Genomic DNA, 18,547 nt, shown 5'->3' on the forward strand with positions numbered 1-18,547 from the left:
TTGGCTTTAGCCACTCTAGGATCTTGGCCAAGTTACACCTCCCTTAAACCTTGATTTCCTTGTCTGTAAAATATAGGTGAATATCCCACTAAACTCACTGCACAAGGCTGTTAGCAGGATTTTAACAGAAGACTCAGTACTCATGTTAAGTCTGTTCTTTTTTTTTTTTTTTTTTTCTCATTAAACTTTGTTTTAATGGGTCTCAAAATTCTGTGACAGATTTTTGGTCAAGTTGTTTCCATTAAAAAGTGATTTGAAAAACTAATAACTTAAAACTGTCACACACAAAAAGGAAAACAAATGGTCCACAAAACACATTCTCCTTTCCTCCTGAAGGTTTTACGATGCATTGTTATCATTAACCAGTCTTTTACTATTATGTTAAGTCTGTTCTTATGTTCAAGAATTTACATGGTTCTAAATATAAAGGGGCCTTGTTATGATTGGATTCTTGATGTTTCTGAACTTGTGTCTCCCATGAACATCTGTCATTTGTCTAGGGACTGAACACTCATTGAACATTCACTAAAACCCTGGCCCTGCTTTCCAGAAATTCTTGGTCCACCTTCTTTGGAATCTGAATTGGAAACAGATGTAAGGCAGTTCAAAGTTACAGATGTCCTAGAGATACAAACAAGGCACTGACAAGGCACATAGGACTCTCCCTGGAGGGAAGGGAGCATTTGAGCCAGGTTGCAGAGGACAACTAGGAGTTCATCAAATAGTGGAGGAGGGCTTCCAAAAAGAACACAGCCAAGGGTGGGGTGGTGCACATCTGTAATCCCACCTACTCAGGAGGTTGAAGCAGGAGGATCTAAAATTCAAGGCCAGGGACGGGGATTTAGCTCAGTGGTTCCACCACCTGCCTCACAAGTACAACATCCCCGAGTTCAATCCCCAGTACCAAGAAAAGAAAAGATAATTCAAGGGCAGCCAGACTGTGGTGCACACCTATAATCCCAGCACTAGGGAGGCTGAGGCAGGAGGATCACTGGAAGTTTGAGGCCAATCTGGGCTATATAGTTTAAGGCCAGCCTGAACTACATATCGAGACCCTGTCTCAACTCCCCCCTCCAAAAAAATGAAAGGTCTGGGCATGTAGCTTGGCATGAGTACTTGTCTAGCCCTCAAGGGTCTGGGGGCTCCTTCCCCAGTACCATAAACAAATAATATGCGCCAAGGTATAGAAGAAGTAGGAAATGATGGGAGATGAGATTGAAGAGGGAGGCCAGATGTAGGCGGTTGCTATAAGGAGGTATCTTGCAGGAAAGAGGTAGGGACCCAAGGGTTTTTGTTTCTTTCATTGTTTTCAGGGCTCGGAGATTTGAACCTAGGTCCTCACACACGGTGTGGATGTGCTCTACCTCTGAGCTACCCCTCCCCAACCCCTCAAGGAAGGTTTCAAAGTCTCTACTTTAACTGCTAATGCCTAGCTCCAGCCCACAGGACTGATCCACACCAGGGCAGAAACTTCCTGGGCTCACACCCCACCCACTTCCCCCAAGATGATACCCATCCTAAAGACCCTGGGGCACATAATCTTTTAAAGAGTCAAAGGACCTCCTTTCTGCCCTTCCCAAGCAGCTGGAAATTAGCCATATACCACTAATACCTGTAATTTTTTTATTTTGTACTGGGGATTGGAGCTATATTCACAGTCTTTTTTATTTATTTTTTGAGACAGGATCTTACTAAATTGCTCAGCTGCCCAGGCTGGGATCAAATTTACAATCTTCCTGCCTCAGCTTCCCAGAGTGCTGGGATTATAGGTGTGTACCACCATCAATCTTTATTACCTACCTCACACAGTATTTGGAGAAGACTTTGGTGCACAGTAACTGTTTAAGGGAATGAATGACTAAATGAATGAATGATCAGAAAAATTTTAAGAAAAGGTGGACTAGGGCTGGGGCTTTAGCTCAGCGGTACCGCACCTGCTTTACAAGCGAAAGGTCCTGAGTTTGATCCCCAGAACAGAAAGAAAGAAAGAAAGAAAGAAAGAAAGAAAGAAAGAAAGAAAGAGTGGACTAGACACCAAGCCTAGTGATGCCCCTGTTACCCCAGCACTTGGGAGACTGAGACAAAAAGATGGTGCATTTGAGGCCTGCCTAGTCTACACAGCGGGGTGGGGGTGGGGGGATATAGCTCAGCAGCACCGTGCCTGCCTGCCACGTGCAAGGTCCTGAGTTTGATTCCCCATACTGGAGAAAAAAAAAAAAAGGAAGAGAACATGGACTAGAGTGGGGCAAAGCAGGAGAGGAAAGTTGTGGAGAGACTGCTGTTATTTTCCAGGCAGGGAAAGTGAGAGCTGCACACAGAGCCCATCGGTGGTGAGGTGTCTTAGGCTGAGGGGAAAAGCAAGAAGTGATGGTTTGACAATTTGGGGATTGAGGGGAAGTAGAAGCAATGGGTCGGCCGGGACTTGAATCCGGGTGCTATAGTGCTGTCCAGAGGAAGGCAGACTGACTGGACTCTGGGACTGAGGTGTAGATGGGGCCACAAAAGCCAAGAGTGGGGGGGATCATCGAAGGAGACTGCAGAGAGGGAAGGACCAGAGGCCAGAATCTGGGGAGCACCAAAACTTGAGGAACCCACGGAGACCAAGTGCAAGTACTTGAAAAGGTTGGGCCACTGGACAGAGGGGAAACAGGAAGCCCACAGAGCAGGCAGGGGTTTTCTAGAAGGAGTAGATGATGCCAACAACACCAAACACTGCAGTGAGTTCCAGCAAGGAAAGGAAAAGCCACCGGATTTGGCAACTCAGAGGTTACTGCTGTCCTCCAGGGTTCCCTCTGAGGTAGAGGATCAGTAAATGGAAAGAGAAGTAAAGAAATGCTGTGTAGAGATGACTCTTCACAATTTTGTTGCTAGAAGAGAAGAACAAGGCATAAGGCAGTAAGATAATTGCTTTGGGGGAAAGTCATGTGAAAGCTTTTCTTTATTTCCTACTTAACTGTTCTTCCTGTAATTACATGTTCACTGTAGAAAACTGCAAAGTACTTAAAAGGATGGAGAGCCAGGGATTTAGCTCAGTGGTTCTGCCGCCTGCCTCACAAGCTCAAGGTCCCAAGTTTGATCCCTGGTACAAAAAAAAAAAAAAAAAAAGATGGAGAAGCACAGAAAAACAAAAAAAACACCTCTGTCCACATCTGGTATATTTTCTTCCAATTTTTTTTCTATGTGTCTTTCTCTTTATCTTGATGAATTATTGTTAATACACAATTCCATGTTATACAGGTTTTTTTTTTTCTGTTCACTAAACATTGTTTCTTAAGTTTTGTTTGGTGCTGTGGACTAAACCCAAGGCTTCATGCTTGCTAGGTAAGGTCTCTACCACTGAGCTACACCCCAACTGTTTTTTGTTTTTGGTACCAGATATCAAACTCGGGTTCTTGCACTTACACAGCAGGTGGCAAAACCACTGAGCTAAATCCCCGGCCCACCAACTCTTTACTTGTTGTTTGTTTTTACTATATCTTTTTTTTTTTTTTTTTGGTACCTGGGATCGAACTCAGGTCCTTGCACTTGTGAGGCAGGCAGCGGAACCACTGAGCTAAATCCCCGGCCCTGTTGTTTGTTTTTAAATATGAAAGATACAAAAAAAGATAAACAATGACAAGAATGCTCAAATTCTCTTGGGCCAGGAATTTAGCTCAGCGGTTTTGGCGCCTGTTGTGCAAGCACAAGGACCCGAGTTCGATCCCTGGTACCAAAAAAAAAAAAAAATGACAAGAAATATAAAAGATACCTGGAGGGTTAGGGATTTAGCTCAGTGGTACAGGCACCTGCCTCGCAAGTGCAAGGTTCTGAGTTTGATTCCTGGTACCAGAAAAAAAAAAAAGATATTTGGGTGCCCAGTCTGCTTTTAGCTTCCAGTATTTTTATGATCTCTCTGACTGCTGAACAATTTTGGGTGAATAAAAAGCTGAATAGGGCCGGGGATTTAGCTCAGTGGTTTTGCTGCCTGCTGCGCAAGTGCAAGGACCCGAGAGTTCAATCCCCAGTACCAAAAAAAAAAAAAAAAGCTGAATAGCCAGGTGCAGTGGTGCGTGCTTGTAATCCCAGCTACTTTAGGAGGATTGTAAGTTTGATCCCAGGCTGGGAAAACTAGTAACACCTTATCTCAAAAAAAAAAAAAAAAAAAAGGACTTGGGGTATAGCTCAGTGATAGAATCCCCATGGTAGAAAAAACAAAACAAGGGCTGGGGATTTAGCTCAGTGGTTCCATCACCTGCCTCGAAAGCACAAGGACCAGAGTTCGATCCCTGGTACCAAAAAAACCCAAAAAACAAAACAAAAAAAAGATGAACAATGGATATAATTTGGGGGCAGCTGGGGGTTTGGAGAGGTCTCGTGTGGAATGGTAGAGACATCTAAGGCCCACTTAGGGAGACCGTGGATGACAGGTGGACAGAGGCCTTTGGTGGCCAAAAGCCAGTTTGTCAACAGTGAGTAGCCTGAGGGTGGTGATGCTCAGGCTTGCTGAGAGCTGTCCAGCAGCCAGGTAACGCCATAAACTTTCTGATTTGTCCAACCTCACAGGACCTCCTATTCACCCCTTCAAAGACAAGAAGTTTAGCAACTTACCCAAGACATCTGTGAAGTGGCTTGAGTCTTCCATCTTCATTAGTCCAGTGCCCTCCTGTCCCCTTAGAATAGAATTCGACCTCATCAGCCTACATGACCCTGTGTGACCTGGCACTGGGTTCTTCTTGTCCCCTGCTATTCCACACAGGCTTTGTCCACTCTCCTCCAACTCACAGATCCATGGCCTTTGGCCTCCTTGCTTCCCCAGGCCCGGCACACGCTGCTCCCAAGTCTTCACCTGCTTCCCCAGCCATCCCTGGGGCCTTGCTGGTTCTCACTGTCTCAAGCTATGCCCCCCCCACACCCAGCACTGTCTCCCATGTCTCTCTCAATGCCCTCACCTACCCAACAGGTCCCCTTCCTCTGTGTGCCTCTCACTGCCACAATATATACCCTGCATGGGAATCTCCACAGGGGCAAGCTATATTAGCCACAGGAGGACACCTGGATCCTAGAACACTGCCTGATGCACACAGAGCACTCAAAAAACAATTGTCAGTTGGGCATAGTGACACACACCTGTAATCCCAGCACTCTGGGAGGCTGAGGCAGGAGGATCATCATGACTCTGAAGCCACCCTGGGCTACATAGTGAGACCCTTTCTCAAAAATCCAAAATTAATTAATGGAAAATATTTATCTATCAAGGACTCCCTGGGCTTTTGTGTCCTCCCCCACACCCCACAGCTTGTCTCTCCCTTCTGCATCATCCACCCTCTCAGAAGACAGAAACCACTAACAGATGGGAAATGAATCAGAAAAGGAGGCTGAGGGAAAGGGAGGAAGTTCTGCCAGTTGGTACAAAAAAAAAAAAAAAATTGGGGTCGAATCTCCATGGAGTCAGGTGAATCACTTCATCCCCCACCCAGCCCCACCCTTACCCACAGCCCCCACCAGATCCAAAGCAAAAAGTGATTCCTGGTGGAGGAGTCAGAGAGGACAAGACTTAAGTCCTGCTGGCACTGTGACCTTGTAGGAGTCTGCCTTCTTATGAATAGAAGGAAGACTCACTCATGGGGGGTTTCAAAAAAAAATGAGGTAGGGGGCTGGGGAGTTAGCACAGTGGTCCCTCACCACCGCAAGGTCCTGAGTTTGATCCCTGGTAACAAAAATAAAAATAGGAAATGAGGTAATCTGTGTGCATAAGAGGGTTTTCAGAACAATATCTGGGCCAGGCATGGTGATGCAACATGTAATCCCAGCACTCCAGAGGCTGAGGCAAGAGGATTACTGTGAGTTCTAGGCCAGCCTGGCTACATAGACAGTTCAAGGCCATCCTGAATTACACAGTAAACAAAACAAAACAGAGGATGTAGCTCAGTGGTGCCTTGCCTGCCTGGCAAGCACAAAGTCATGAGTTCGATCCTCAGTATGGAAAAAAAAAAAAACAGAAAAGAAAAAACAAAATAAAACTAATATCTGTAATGTAGTGAGCCCTCAAGGGTATGGTGGCACACATCTATAATCCCAGCATCTATCACTCGAGAGTCTGAGGCAGGAGGATCATGAGTTCAAGACCAGCCTGGGGTACATGGCTAGTTCTAAATTAGAATAGACTATATAAACAATACTTTGTCTAAAAAAAAAAAAAAAAGGAGGAAGGGAGAGAAGGAAAGAGAGAAGGAGCAAGGGAGGGTGGGAAGAGAAGGAGAAAGAAATGCTAGCTGGGGGCCGGGGATTTAGCTCAGTGGCACCATGCCCGCCTCCCTTGAAAGCGCAAGGTCCTGAGTTCGATCTCTGGTACTAAAAAAAAAAAACAACAAAAAAAAACACAACAAAATAAGAAAAGCTGAGGATGTAGCTCAGTAGTATATCACCCCTGGCTTCAATTCTGAGTACTACAAAAATATAAATTAATTAATTAAAAAAAATTAAAAGTCTGGGGATGTCATTCAGTGGCAGAGCATTTGCCCAGAATGTGTGGGGCCCCAGGTTCCATCCTTGCTACCACAAAAAGACAAAAATGCCAGCTGGTATTCTATTAATACCCCACTGGTGCCACCCACCACCTGACAGACTCCAGCATTCAGGCAGCGCTGGCCCCAGGACCTTAGCTGAGGCTGTCTCTGGCCACAGTCTTATAGCAGCCACACCTTGGAGCCCTTCCTCTACACCAGGCACTGTGCGAGCCCTTCGTATACACTATTTTGTTCACTGGAAGGTAAATTTTCTGAGCTGGTGATGGCTTGGAAGTCCAGTGCCAGGGACATCACAAGCCATAGGCACATCTATAATTCTTCCTCCTTTTTTTTTTTTTTGGTACCAGGGATCAAATTTGGGTCCTTACATTTGGGAGGCAAGCGGTAGAACCACTGAGCTAAATCCCTGGCCCAATTCTTCCTTTTTATTTTTCATGGTACTAGAGATTGAACCCAGGACCTGCCCATAAGCAACATCAGCCTTTTATTTATTTATTTATTTATTTATTTATTTATTTATTTTACTTTGAGAACAATTTTCACTAAGTGGCTAAATTGTTTAGGCTGGGCTTGATCTTCCTGCCTCTGCCTCCTAGAGTGCTGGAATTACAGGCATGTGCCACCAAACCAAGCTAATTTTTTTTTTTTTCAAAACAAGGTATCACTATTTAGTCCAGGTTGGTCTTCAACTCGCTATGTAGCCCAGGCTAGTTAACTTGCAATCCTCCCACCCGGACTACTGGGATTACAGGTGTGCACCATTACACCACCACACCTGGCTTCCATCTTTTCTTTTTCTTTTATTTTTTGATACTGGAGATCAAACCTAGACTGTTCTGCATGTTAAACATATGCCTTTCCATTGAGCGACACCCCATCTTTCTATTTTTGGTACTGAGGATCAAACTTAAGACCTAGTACTTGCAAGGCAGGTGTGGCGCCACTGAGCTAAATCCCTGGCCCCCCCAGCCTTCTTTTTAATTCAATTTATTTTTTACTGTAATAAAATATACATGACATAACATTTGCCAGTTCAGCTGGGCGTGGTGGCACACACCTATGATCCCAGCACTTGGGAGGCTGAGGCAGGAAGACCCCTGTAAGATTGGGACCAGCCTGGGCTACATAAAGAGTTCAAGGCCAGCCTGAACTACAGAGTGAGATCCTGACTCAAAAAGGAAAGAAAACATACAGTTCAGTTGCATCAAGTACATTTGCACTGTGCAACCGTCGTCAACATCCATCTCCAGGGCTTTTGTGTCATCTCAAACAGAAACTCTGTACTCACTGAGCGGTAAGTTCCCACATCCTTTTTTCAGCTGGCTTATTTTATTTAGTATAATATCCTCAAGGTTCATTCATTATCTGTACATGTATCATATGTATCAGTACTTTATTATTTTTTTATATTTATTTGTTTTGTTCATCTATCCCCCCTCCCTTTTTCTTTTTTTTTGTTCAGTACTGAAGATTGAACCCAGGACCTCCACATGCTAGGCAAATGCCCTACCACTTACACTATATCCCCAAGCCTTTGTTTATTTTTTGAGACAAGGTCTTGCTAAATTGCCCAGGCTGGACTTGAACTTTTGGGGGGGGGGTACCCAGATGGAACTCAGGACCTTGCGCTTGCTGAGCTAAATCCCTGGCCCCTGGGCTTGAGCTTTTGATCCTTCTGCCTCAGCCTTTAAGAGTGCTGGGATTCCAGGTGTGTGCCACTGAGCTCTGCTAATTTTTGAGGAACTGACATACTGTTTTCTGCCATGGCTGTACAATCTTGGATTACTACCAACAATGAGTGTGATTTCTAATTTCTCTGTATCGCTACCAGCTCTGGTTACTTTGTAATTTTGGGGGTGGGGCAGGGGGTGAGGGCTAGAGATTGAACCTAGGGCCTCATCAATGCCAAGCACATGATCTACCACCGAGTTTCAGCCCCAATCTGCTGATTTTTTTTTTTTTTTAAGGAATGGAATAGATACTGAGGATTGAATCCAGTGAGCACTGAGCTACATCCTCAGCCCTTTTTATTTTTTTGAGATTGGGTCTTGCTAATTTGTCCAAACTGGCCTTGAACTCGTAATCCTCCTGTCTCAGTCTCCCAAGTGGCTGGGATACATGTGTGTGCCCCACAGACTGGTTTTTAATTTTTTTTGGTCTTTTTTTTTTCTTTTTTTGATACCAGAGATTGAACCCATGGCCTTGTGCTTGCTGGGGAGGCGCTGCACCATTGAACTACCTGTCTTGCCCAAGACTGATTTTTTTTAATTTAAAAAAATGTTCAAGACCAAATAATAAGAGAATAACAATAGTTAGCACATTATTCATAATTATCTTCAAAGTAATTACTCAGTATAGAACATGAACCAAAAAGATCCCTACAGGGCTGGGGATTTAGCTCAGTGGTTTTGCCGCCTGCCTCGAAATCAGAAGGACCTGAGTTCGATCCCTGGTACCAAAAAAAAAAGATTCTTACAAAAAAGAAACAGGTAACACAAACTATCTTTTCAAGAAACTAAGATAAACTAGTAACATAAATGAGACAAATTAGCATATGTATTGGAATTTTGGGGGGGTACGTTTTGGAATATTTTTAAAACAATAAAATACAATTTGGGGAAGTATTTAAATTTCTTCTCATTTCCTATTTATCTCTCTTCTCTTTTGCTCTTTACTTGTAGATCTTATATAGATATATTTGTAGATATATATATCTGACTTATTTAACTTAATATTATGTTCTCAAATCGGATCTATTTATCCACAAATGCCTCAAGTTTTATCTTTTTTATGGGAGTGAAGTACTCCATTGTGTATAAAAACCATTTTCCTTGTCTGTTCATCTGTTGATAAGACATTGTCATGGTTACTTTCTTGTTTCTGGGACAAAGTTCCTGACACCCACAAGTTAAAGAAGATTTATTTTAGCTCAGAATTTGTAGAGGTTTCAGTCTATAGTCAACTGGCTCCAAGGCAGGGTAGCATGGCATGGCAAGGGGCATGGCAGAAGAGAAACAGTCCATGGCAGAGTAGGCAGGAGGTAGCAAAGCAAGCAGTAGCCTCCCTTTCCCTTTTTTTAATTTGGTACTGGGGATGAACTCTTGCGCGCATCAGGCAGGGAAACCACTGAGCTAAATCCCCAGCCCCTCCCTTTCCCTTTTATTCCATTCAGGCTACAAGCCTATTGATTGGTGCACACCCACACCTGGGGTGGGCCTTCCATTATCCACACTCAGAATTATGCTAAACCAGTTAGTGGACTAATCCAGTACCACACACCCTTAATCCCAGTATCACACACCCTAGATCCAGCAACCTTCAAAAAAACCCCACCTTGGGTAGGGAATTTAGCTCAGGGGTTCCATCGCCTGCCCAGCAAGCCCAAGGACCTGAGTTTGATCCCTGGTACCAAAAATAAATTTTTTCTTTTAAAAACCCACCTATGACCTCATGAGGCTTTGGGGGGGACAACTAGATACAAACGATAACAGACATATATGCTGTTTTCAAGATCTAGCTGTTATAAACTGTTGCTGCTTATACACATAGATATGCGTGTATCCCTTTAATATGTTGATTTGAACTCTTTTGGGATGATACACAAGGGAATAGCTGGGGTCAAATAGAATTTCTATTTTTAAGTTTTTGAGGAATCTCTTCACTGCCATAGTGGTTGAACTGGGTTACAGCAACAATGTAGTACAGTTCCTTTGCTCCCACACCCTCAACACCGTTTGCTATTATTAGATTTTTTTTTATGATACCCATTCCTTTTGGGGTGATTTTTTTAAATAATAGCTATAAGGGGCCGGGGATTTAGCTCAGTGGTTCCTGCCTTGCAAGTACAAGGTCCTGAGTTCAATCCCCAGTACCAAACAAAACAAAACAGAAAAAACCACAACCCAAGTTTGGGGCTGGGGATTTAGCTCAGTGGTTTCAGTGCCTGCTGCGAAAGCACAAGGACCTGAGTTCGATCCCCAGTACCAAAATAAATAAATAATAAAATAATAGCTATTCCAAAAAAATTAATAATAATAGCTATTCCTAATGAGTAGGAAGTAATATCTTATTGTAGTTTTGATTTGCATATGCCTAATGATTAGTGATGTGGATCATCTTTCCATGTGCTTATCGATCATCTGTATGTCATTTTTCCAGAAGTGTCTGTACAAGCCCTTTCCTTTATTTATTTATTTATTTATTTATTTATGGTGCTGAGCAGTGAACCTAGGGCCTGTGCATGTTAGGCAGGTGGTCTACCACTGAGCTATATCACATCCACAGCTCCTTTGTCATTTTTTTTTTTTTTCTGAGGCAGGGTCTCCCTTTGTAGTTCAGTCTGGCACTGAACTCAGTATGTAGCCCAGGCTGGCCTTCAACTCATGGCAATCCTCCTGCCTCAGCCTCCTGAGTCCTGGGATCACAGGCCTTTGACACCACACCTGGCTTTCCTTTGTCCTTTTTTTTTTTTTTTTTGGTACCAGGGATTGAACTCAGGTCCTTGCACTGCGCTAAATCCCTGGCCCCGCTTTGTCCATTTTTTTAATTGTTTTGTTTTTTTGGTACCGGGGATTGAGTTTGGGTCCTTGTGCTTGCGCAGCAGGTGGCGAAACCACTGAGCTAAATCCCCGGCCCCCCTTTGTCCATTTTTGATTTGGGTTGTTTTGTTATTGTGTATTGTAGAAGGTTCTTTTATATTTTTATATTAATTCCGTACCAGATATATTATTACTATTGTTTTGGTACCAGGGATTGAACTCAGGACCTTGCACTTGCAAGGCAGGTGTGGTGCCACTGAGCTAAATGCCCGGCCACCAGATGTATTTTGGGGGGGGGGGGCGGGTTGTAGGGCCCTTTGATGAATTAAGTTTTTTATTTTGATGAAGTGGAGTTTTCTTTTGTTGCTTGTGCTTTTGGTGTCATATCCAAGAGATTACTGTCAAATTCAATGTCACAAAGATTTTCTTCTGGGAATTTTATAATTTTTTGTGTTTACTTTAAGGTCTTTGATCCATTTTGAAATAATCTTTTGTAGCTGGCCATGGTGGTTCAAGGCTAGCCTGAGCTGCATAGTGAGTTCAAGGCCAGTCTGGACTACAAAGTGAGACCTTGTCTCTTAATAAACAGGGGTACCAGGGATTTAGCTCAGTGGTTTTACCACCTGCTGCGCAAGCCCAAGGACCCGAGTTCGATCCCTGGTACCAAAAAATAAAATAAACAACACTGGGGATTTAGCTCAGTGGTGTCACCTCCTGCCTCGAAAGCACAAGGTCCTGAATTGGATCCCTAGTACCAAAACAACAACAAAAACAAAATTTGATCTTTTGTACATAGCATAAGGTACAGAAAAAAAGCTTGCTGATGCCTAGTGTGGGTGATTTCAATTTCTTTAGGTGCCTGTGTGCTTTGTCACTTGCATGATTTTGCTCTGGCTATGTTGGTCTTTCATTTCCTGTACTGTAGCGTATAAACTCCATCCTCTGCTTAAACTGCCTTTCCTCCCTCACTTTGCTTACTTGTCTTGTATTTATTCTAAAGTTTCGGCTTTGAAGTTATTGATGGCCTCAGGAACACTTTCCAGGCCCAAAAATTCAATGTTGGAGCCTGGCATGGTGGCACACACCATAACGCCAGCACTCAGGAGGCTGACTCAGGAGTAGCACAGCAAGTTCAAGGGCAGCGTGGACTACATAGTGAGACCCTGTCTAAAAAAAACAAGGAAAAAAAGAAAAAAAGAAACAAATTCAATGTTCTACTCTGATATTTAATCTCCTCACAGAACTGTAAGCCTTGAGGAGTCAGGAAATGGTTCTAATCCACTTGCCACTACATTGTATACATTACTACCTTTATTGGACAGTATACATTTGTTGTTAGGCTGAAAGAATATGAATACTGTATATTCTTAAACATATTTTACTGATGAGAATACATTCCTAGGCAAATTTCTGAAAATTTTAGCTTTTTCTTTTCTTTTTGTTTAGTCATTCCTAAAATGGGTTTTGCTTTGTTTTTTGCAGCACTGAGCACCAAATCCAATGGTGCCCTACTCCTGAGCTATATCCTTAGCTCTTTGTTTTTAATTTTGAGACCTGTTCTCTTGTTAAATTACATCCTCATGCCTCAGCCTTTTAAGTAGTTGGGATTATAGGCATGGGTCATCGCATTGGCTTGAAGGTTTTAGATTTTGATAGGGTTTTTTTTTTTTTTTTTGAGACAGGGTCTCAAAGCCTGTAGATCAGGCTGCCTTTGAACTCACAGCGATCCTCCTTCCTGCCTCAGGCTCCCAAGTGCTGGGATTATAGGCTTGTGCCATCACATCTGGCTTGATGGCTATTTCCGAGTCAATACTAAGATTGGTGCTTGGAACTGTTTTGTTTTTTCGTTTGTTTTGTTTTCTTTGAAAGGTGCTACAGGGGCTTGGCGGTAAAGCATTTGCCTGGAATGCTGAAGGTTGCAAATTCAATTTTTAGTACCACCAAATAAATTAAGAGACTTTCAAAAATTTTAAAAAGAACGTCCACTCTACAAAGATACAGAAACCAACTGTGTGAGGCAGGACAATAAGTTTAACTCTAACCTGGCAATTTAGTAGTGATTTAGCAAGAGCATTTTTAAAATGAAATTTTAGAAGGTGGTGGGGACATAGCCCATCGCGAAACCTTTGAGCTAAGTCAATCTTCAACAAACCTCCCACCGCGCCCAAGCGCGAGAAAACATGTAACACATACGTGGAAAAAAGAACAGAAACATATTACAAAGCCCCAGTTTCATGACTCCTTTATTTCGAGAAGTCAAACCAGTACCACGCCGCCCCAAACTTCAAATCAAATAAACTTACTCAATTCTTACTACAAAAAGGGCGCCAGGACCAACGATCACCGGCTGCCCAAGTACCAAAAAATTATGCTTCCGAAATCTCTTGATGTCGATTCCGCACGCAGAACAAGCAAGTTGCCCTACATGTGCCACTCACGACAGAAGCCCTTTTTAACATACACTGGCAGAAACAGAGTAGCAGTGTTGTTTAATCCATTTTTTGGTAAAGGTGAGAACAAAACCCGAGCAATTTCCGACCTTATATTCCTGAAGTTAAAGAGGAAATTTCAACATCTTCTGCGCAACAGGGAAACTTTGTAAAAACGGGTGTATTCTTGTCTTTTGATTTGTATTTAGAAATAAAGGCAAGGATGTGAATATTATGCAAATATAAGTAGTGCTTTCTGGGAAAGTGTGGGCGGGCGCCCGGCGCAGGCGGGATACACAGCTGAGGAGGGGCTGAAAACTGTCGGGGCGTTAATGGGGAAGAAGGCTCTCGGAGGTTGTGGGCACCTAACTAGGGAAGACACTAATCTCAAACTACCAAAATTGCAAATACGCAGACTTGTGTCACTGGTAGCCATCCACCCTGGACCAGCCGCGGCAGACGTACACAGGCAGCGTCGACCGTAAGAGAGCAAATCTGGGAGCAAGGCAGTCACTTATGTGACATCCAGAGATGACAGTGTTACGGTGGGCTGCTCAGGTGGTGGATTGCCATATGCTTCGCTTTGTTTTTTCTTTTGTTTTTCAAGACAGGGTCTCCCTATGTAGTTCAGGCTGGCCGTAAACTCACTATGTAGCCCAGGCTGGCCTGGAACTCACAGTGATCCTCCTGCCTCAACTTCCAGAGTCCTGGGATCACAGGTGTGTGCCGCCACCACACCCGGTTACATGGTGGACTTTGAAGGAGTTAAAAAGACATTAAAAAAAAAAACCTGAACAATAATTTTACAGTAAGGTACAGCATGATACCATTAGTTTGAAAAATGAAACAATACTTGACTTAGAATGATTGAAGTGGATTTTTATCAACCCAGATTTATTTGGTTGGTTTTTTTTTTGGTACCAGGGGTCGAACTCTCGGGTCCTTGTGCTTGTGGAGCAGGTGACGGAACCACTGGGGTAAATCCCCGGCCCCTTTTTTGTTGTTTTTTTGTGGAGTCTTGCTATCTTGCCCAGGCTGCTCTCAAACTCATGGTTCAGTCAGGTGTGGTGGAACACAACTGTAATCCCAGCACTCGGGAGGCTGCGGCAGGAGGCTGCTGCATGTTCAAGGCCAGCCTAGGCTAAATAGTGAGTTCAAGGCCAGCCTAAACTATACAGTGAGACCCTGTCTCAAAACAAAACATGCCCCGCCCAAAAAAAACCCCTCATGGTTCAACTGATCCTACTGCTTCTGCCTCCTGAGAAGGTGGGTCTATGGATGTGTGCCTGGCTCCTATACTTCACTTTTTGTTTTTGCAGTGGTGTGGCTGGAACCCAGGGACTCAAGCATGTTAGGCAAGCTATCTTTTTTTTTTTTTTTGGTACCAGGAATAGAACTCGGGTCCTTGAGCTTATGAGGCAGGTGGCAGAACCATTGAGCTAAATCCCCGGCCCCTAGGCAAGCTATCTACCTTGGAGCCACAGCCACAGCCCCAACCCCAACCCCAATACTTCACTTTTAGTATAAAAACAATATATAATTGTAAAGAAGTTGATACAGTACAGAAGTTAGGTAAAATGTGAAAATGCTTTCCCCATACTATGAAGGATTCAGTATTTACCTTGCGATACTTTTTTGTACATACATCCACACTATAAACATATGCAAACAAGAAAAGTACTGTTAGACATTTTACTTTCTTTAATATGCTATAATAATGTATGGAGTTGAGGGCCGGGGATTTAGTTCAGTGGTTTGCACTGCCCAAGTGCAAGGACCTTCAGTTCAATCCCCGGTACCAAAAAAAAAAAAAATGTATGGAGTTCCCTAACCTATGCTAAGTAGAAGTTGCAAGAAAAGAGAAATAAATGGCCGGGGATTTAGCTCAGTGGTTTCGCCGCCTGCTACCCAAGCGCAAAGACCGGAGTTCAATCCCCGGTACCAAAAAAAAAAAAAAAAAAGAAAGAAAGCTCTTACACTGTAATAAGTAGCAGATGGCTAGTAGAAGCTGGCAAAAAGCAGAGATGGGTGCTATCAAGTGTCTGTTGGATAGAAGGAAAAATGGAAACACTTTTGTACACAGGAAGGGGAGGGGATTTGAGGGGGAGAATGGGATAAAATAAAATTTTTTTTAAAAAGCAAATACAGGGAGAGTAATCATCTAATGGGTTTGGAAACACATAGTTTAAGACCCAAATATATATGCATGTTTATTGAAGTTGAGAATTAGTGTTCTGACTTTAATTCTATTCAGAGGGCCATTAAAATAAAAAATTCATCCATAATAACTATGTAGGGATAAGCAATGTTCCTGTAATAATGATGAAATTGACAGGAAAAAAAAGTGTCTGTTGGGGACTCCTCCTGTAATCCATCAGGTTATCACTTAAAAACAAATCATTTCACTTCTCTGCTTAACCCTCTAAGGCCTTCCCATCCACACTGAATAAAATCCCAAATCCCTCACCAGGATTCAGGGTCTGGCCTGAAATGAATCTTTGCCTACCTCTTCAACTTTATAACTTCTCCTTGTCACCTATTAAGCTCCAGGCACTGTGGTCATTTCAGCCCTTGGCTAAGCTCTTCCCTGACTCAGAGTTTTGGCTCAGGACTCTCCATTATCCAGGTAAGCAAGCCTGGCTTACTCTCGTATTCTCTTTAAATTTTTATTCTTATTAGTGCGTGTTTGCAGTACATAATGATTGTATTCATTTTGGGGAGTTGGTAAATGTACATACACATTTTAATTCTTTTTGTTTTCCCTTGTCTTTCCTATTCTGGTATTCTTTTACCCTGTTGCACACTTGGCCAGATTGTAAACTCTCAGGACAAGGATGTCTGTTTTAGCCACCAGTATGTACCCAGGACATAACAAAAGGCCTGCCATACAATATGACAATAAAAATTTGTTAGATGAATATACATTCAAATTGAGTCATTAAGAGATGTACAGTAATTCAACTGGATATGTGGTGCACACCTGTAATCCCACCCCTTGGGAGGCTGAGGCAGGATTACTGCAAATTCGGGGCCAGTCTAGATTAGACAGTTGAGTTCAAGGTCAGCCTGAACTATGTAAAGAGACTGTCTCAGGAAAAAAAAAAAACAGATGTACAGAAGTTCAACAACAAAACTGATAAGCCAAACCCTAAAGTAAATGATGGGAACAGTGGCTGAGAAATAAGCCTAGGCAAGAGTTTGACACTTAATGGTGACAAGGTGTTGAATCTAAGAATCTGGATCCAGTGGCAATGTAGACAGTGGATTGGGAATGTGGTGGGATGAGGATGGGAAAATACAAAGGCAGAGAGGGCAGTTGCTGGACCCATCTGGGCAGCTCCTCCTGATTCCTGCGGGCTGTTGGTAGCTCTGGCTTTCACGTCTTTAAACGTGTGTGAGTCCTCCTCCATTTTACTGAGAACTCCACAGATGTTGAAATCCGGTCTTGTTTATTTGTCTACATCTAGAATTAGGTTAAAAAAAAAAACAACCCACAACAGTCGTCACGAAGTTTTGACGGCTGAAATAACTCAAAAGTGTCAGAGCTTAACGGTTATAGAAAAGACTCAAGCTTTGGAGAGTTCAGTTCAACCTGAGGCTTTGCACTTTCTAGCTAGAACCCTACTAAAGTCATTTCCTCGAAATAATTAAATGAAATCGGAAAGGGCTGAACATATTTCCTGACATAGTAGGCACTCATTTTTTATGTTTGTTTGTTTTGATACCAGGGATCAATCCGGACCTTGAGCTTGCAAGGCAGGCGCCGGAACCACTGAGCTAAATCCCCGGCCCTGCACTCACTGGTTATTGACTGCAAACTTACAGGCATAACCAGTCTCCCTTGCCCCTAAATGGGATACCTATGGGGTTCTGCTGTCCCGGGTGATACCCCCGTCCTGATGTCACCACAATGACACCAACCAAATATGGCGACCTTGAAGCCATCCGAGAGCGTCCATAACCGGTCATGCTTGAGAAAGATACAAGACGAACTGAGAAGAAACGCCTAGGGCAGGGTTCGAAACGCCAAGCTAGAAGAAGCAGAGCGCGCCCACGCCAGCAGTCAACCACAAGCTGGAGAAAGCACTGCCGCCAGAGCCGAGCTACAGCCCAACACACCAACCACGTGTTGGAGGAGAGTCTGCGCCTGCGCGAGCCAGGCGCGCGCCCGCCGGCCGGAAGAGCCGCGCGTTTCCGGGTTGGAGGCGGGGAGCGGTGCCGGAAAGTACTCGGGGCGGGCCGCGCAGTCGGACCGGCTGCTGAGACGAAAGCTTCTCTGGGGCAGTCTCCGCATATCATGGGGAGATAGACGCTGCTGCCTGTGAGTCTTGGGCCCTGGCAGTTGAGGAAGAAGAGTGGGAGGAGGGAGTCAGGACCCAGACCCACAGTGGGTCAGTGTTTAAAGAACTAGGTTGTGGAGGAGACTGGGCTGTGAGCATTCAGGCTCTTGGGACGGGACTTGAAGGGATCGGGCTCGGAGAAGATGCGGCTGTGGGAACCCAGGCTCTGAATGAGACTTAGAGAACGGGAACGGAGTGAGTTCTTCGGCATCTGAGGGAAAGCGGTCCGAGAGGGACAGGATTGTGAAACCCGTACTTTTTGGAAGAGAGGGTCGGAACGAAACTGGGCGTGAAGACACGCTTCACAGAGGTAAAAGTGGAGCCGTGAGCACTTGGGCTCCTAAGAACAGAAGCGGGACAGTCAGGACCCAGGCTCCTAAGGATTTAGAAAGAGGGCAGCGAAGGACAGGTTTCTGAGAGGCAGAAGCAGGCAGAGAACACTTAAGTTTAGGATGAAGCCGAAGCGGGCAGTGAAAACCGGGGCGTCTGTGAGGACAGGATCGGGGCTTTGAGACTCCGAGTTCCTGAGGAAATAGGGCTGTGAGGAGCCAGGCTCCTAAAAGCAGAGGATCCGAGGGGCCCTGGTGTGAGGTCAGTCTCCAAGGGAAAGGGAGAGTGGGAAGGATAGAGCCATCAATTGTTTCCCTCGTATTCTCTGTACCCAGAGTGATAACGGATGTATTCAGGAGAAGACTCCTTCCTTCGCGCTGCCTCCTTGGTTGTTGGCAGGCAGG

General features: G+C 44.0%; 1 protein-coding gene and 1 non-coding gene across 7 annotated transcripts in view; one reads left to right on the top strand and one right to left on the bottom strand.

The window, feature by feature from the left end:
- Positions 1-13,364: 13,364 nt before the first annotated feature.
- On the bottom strand, positions 13,365-13,498 carry LOC147827225 (U11 spliceosomal RNA). The gene has a single exon (XR_015452831.1). It is a non-coding gene; the product is annotated as a U11 spliceosomal RNA (small nuclear RNA).
- A 4,133-nt stretch (positions 13,499-17,631) lies between these two features.
- Positions 17,632-18,547, top strand: part of Taf12 (TATA-box binding protein associated factor 12) — a 29,517-nt gene continuing 28,601 nt past the window's right edge. Inside the window, exon 1 of one of the 6 annotated variants that reach the window (XM_021263198.2) lies at positions 17,632-17,794. The gene's annotated coding sequence lies outside the window, so the exon portion shown is untranslated. Of the gene's footprint in view, positions 18,124-18,547 lie in introns of all 6 variants that reach the window. The other 5 variants (XM_087215449.1, XM_087215447.1, XM_004850771.4 and 2 more) reach the window with 5 other exon arrangements.

This window comes from Heterocephalus glaber, unplaced genomic scaffold, assembly GCF_053883595.1.
Source record: "Heterocephalus glaber isolate CG9 unplaced genomic scaffold, H.glaber_assembly_v1.0 deba00001452, whole genome shotgun sequence".
Taxonomy (NCBI): domain Eukaryota; kingdom Metazoa; phylum Chordata; class Mammalia; order Rodentia; family Bathyergidae; genus Heterocephalus; species Heterocephalus glaber.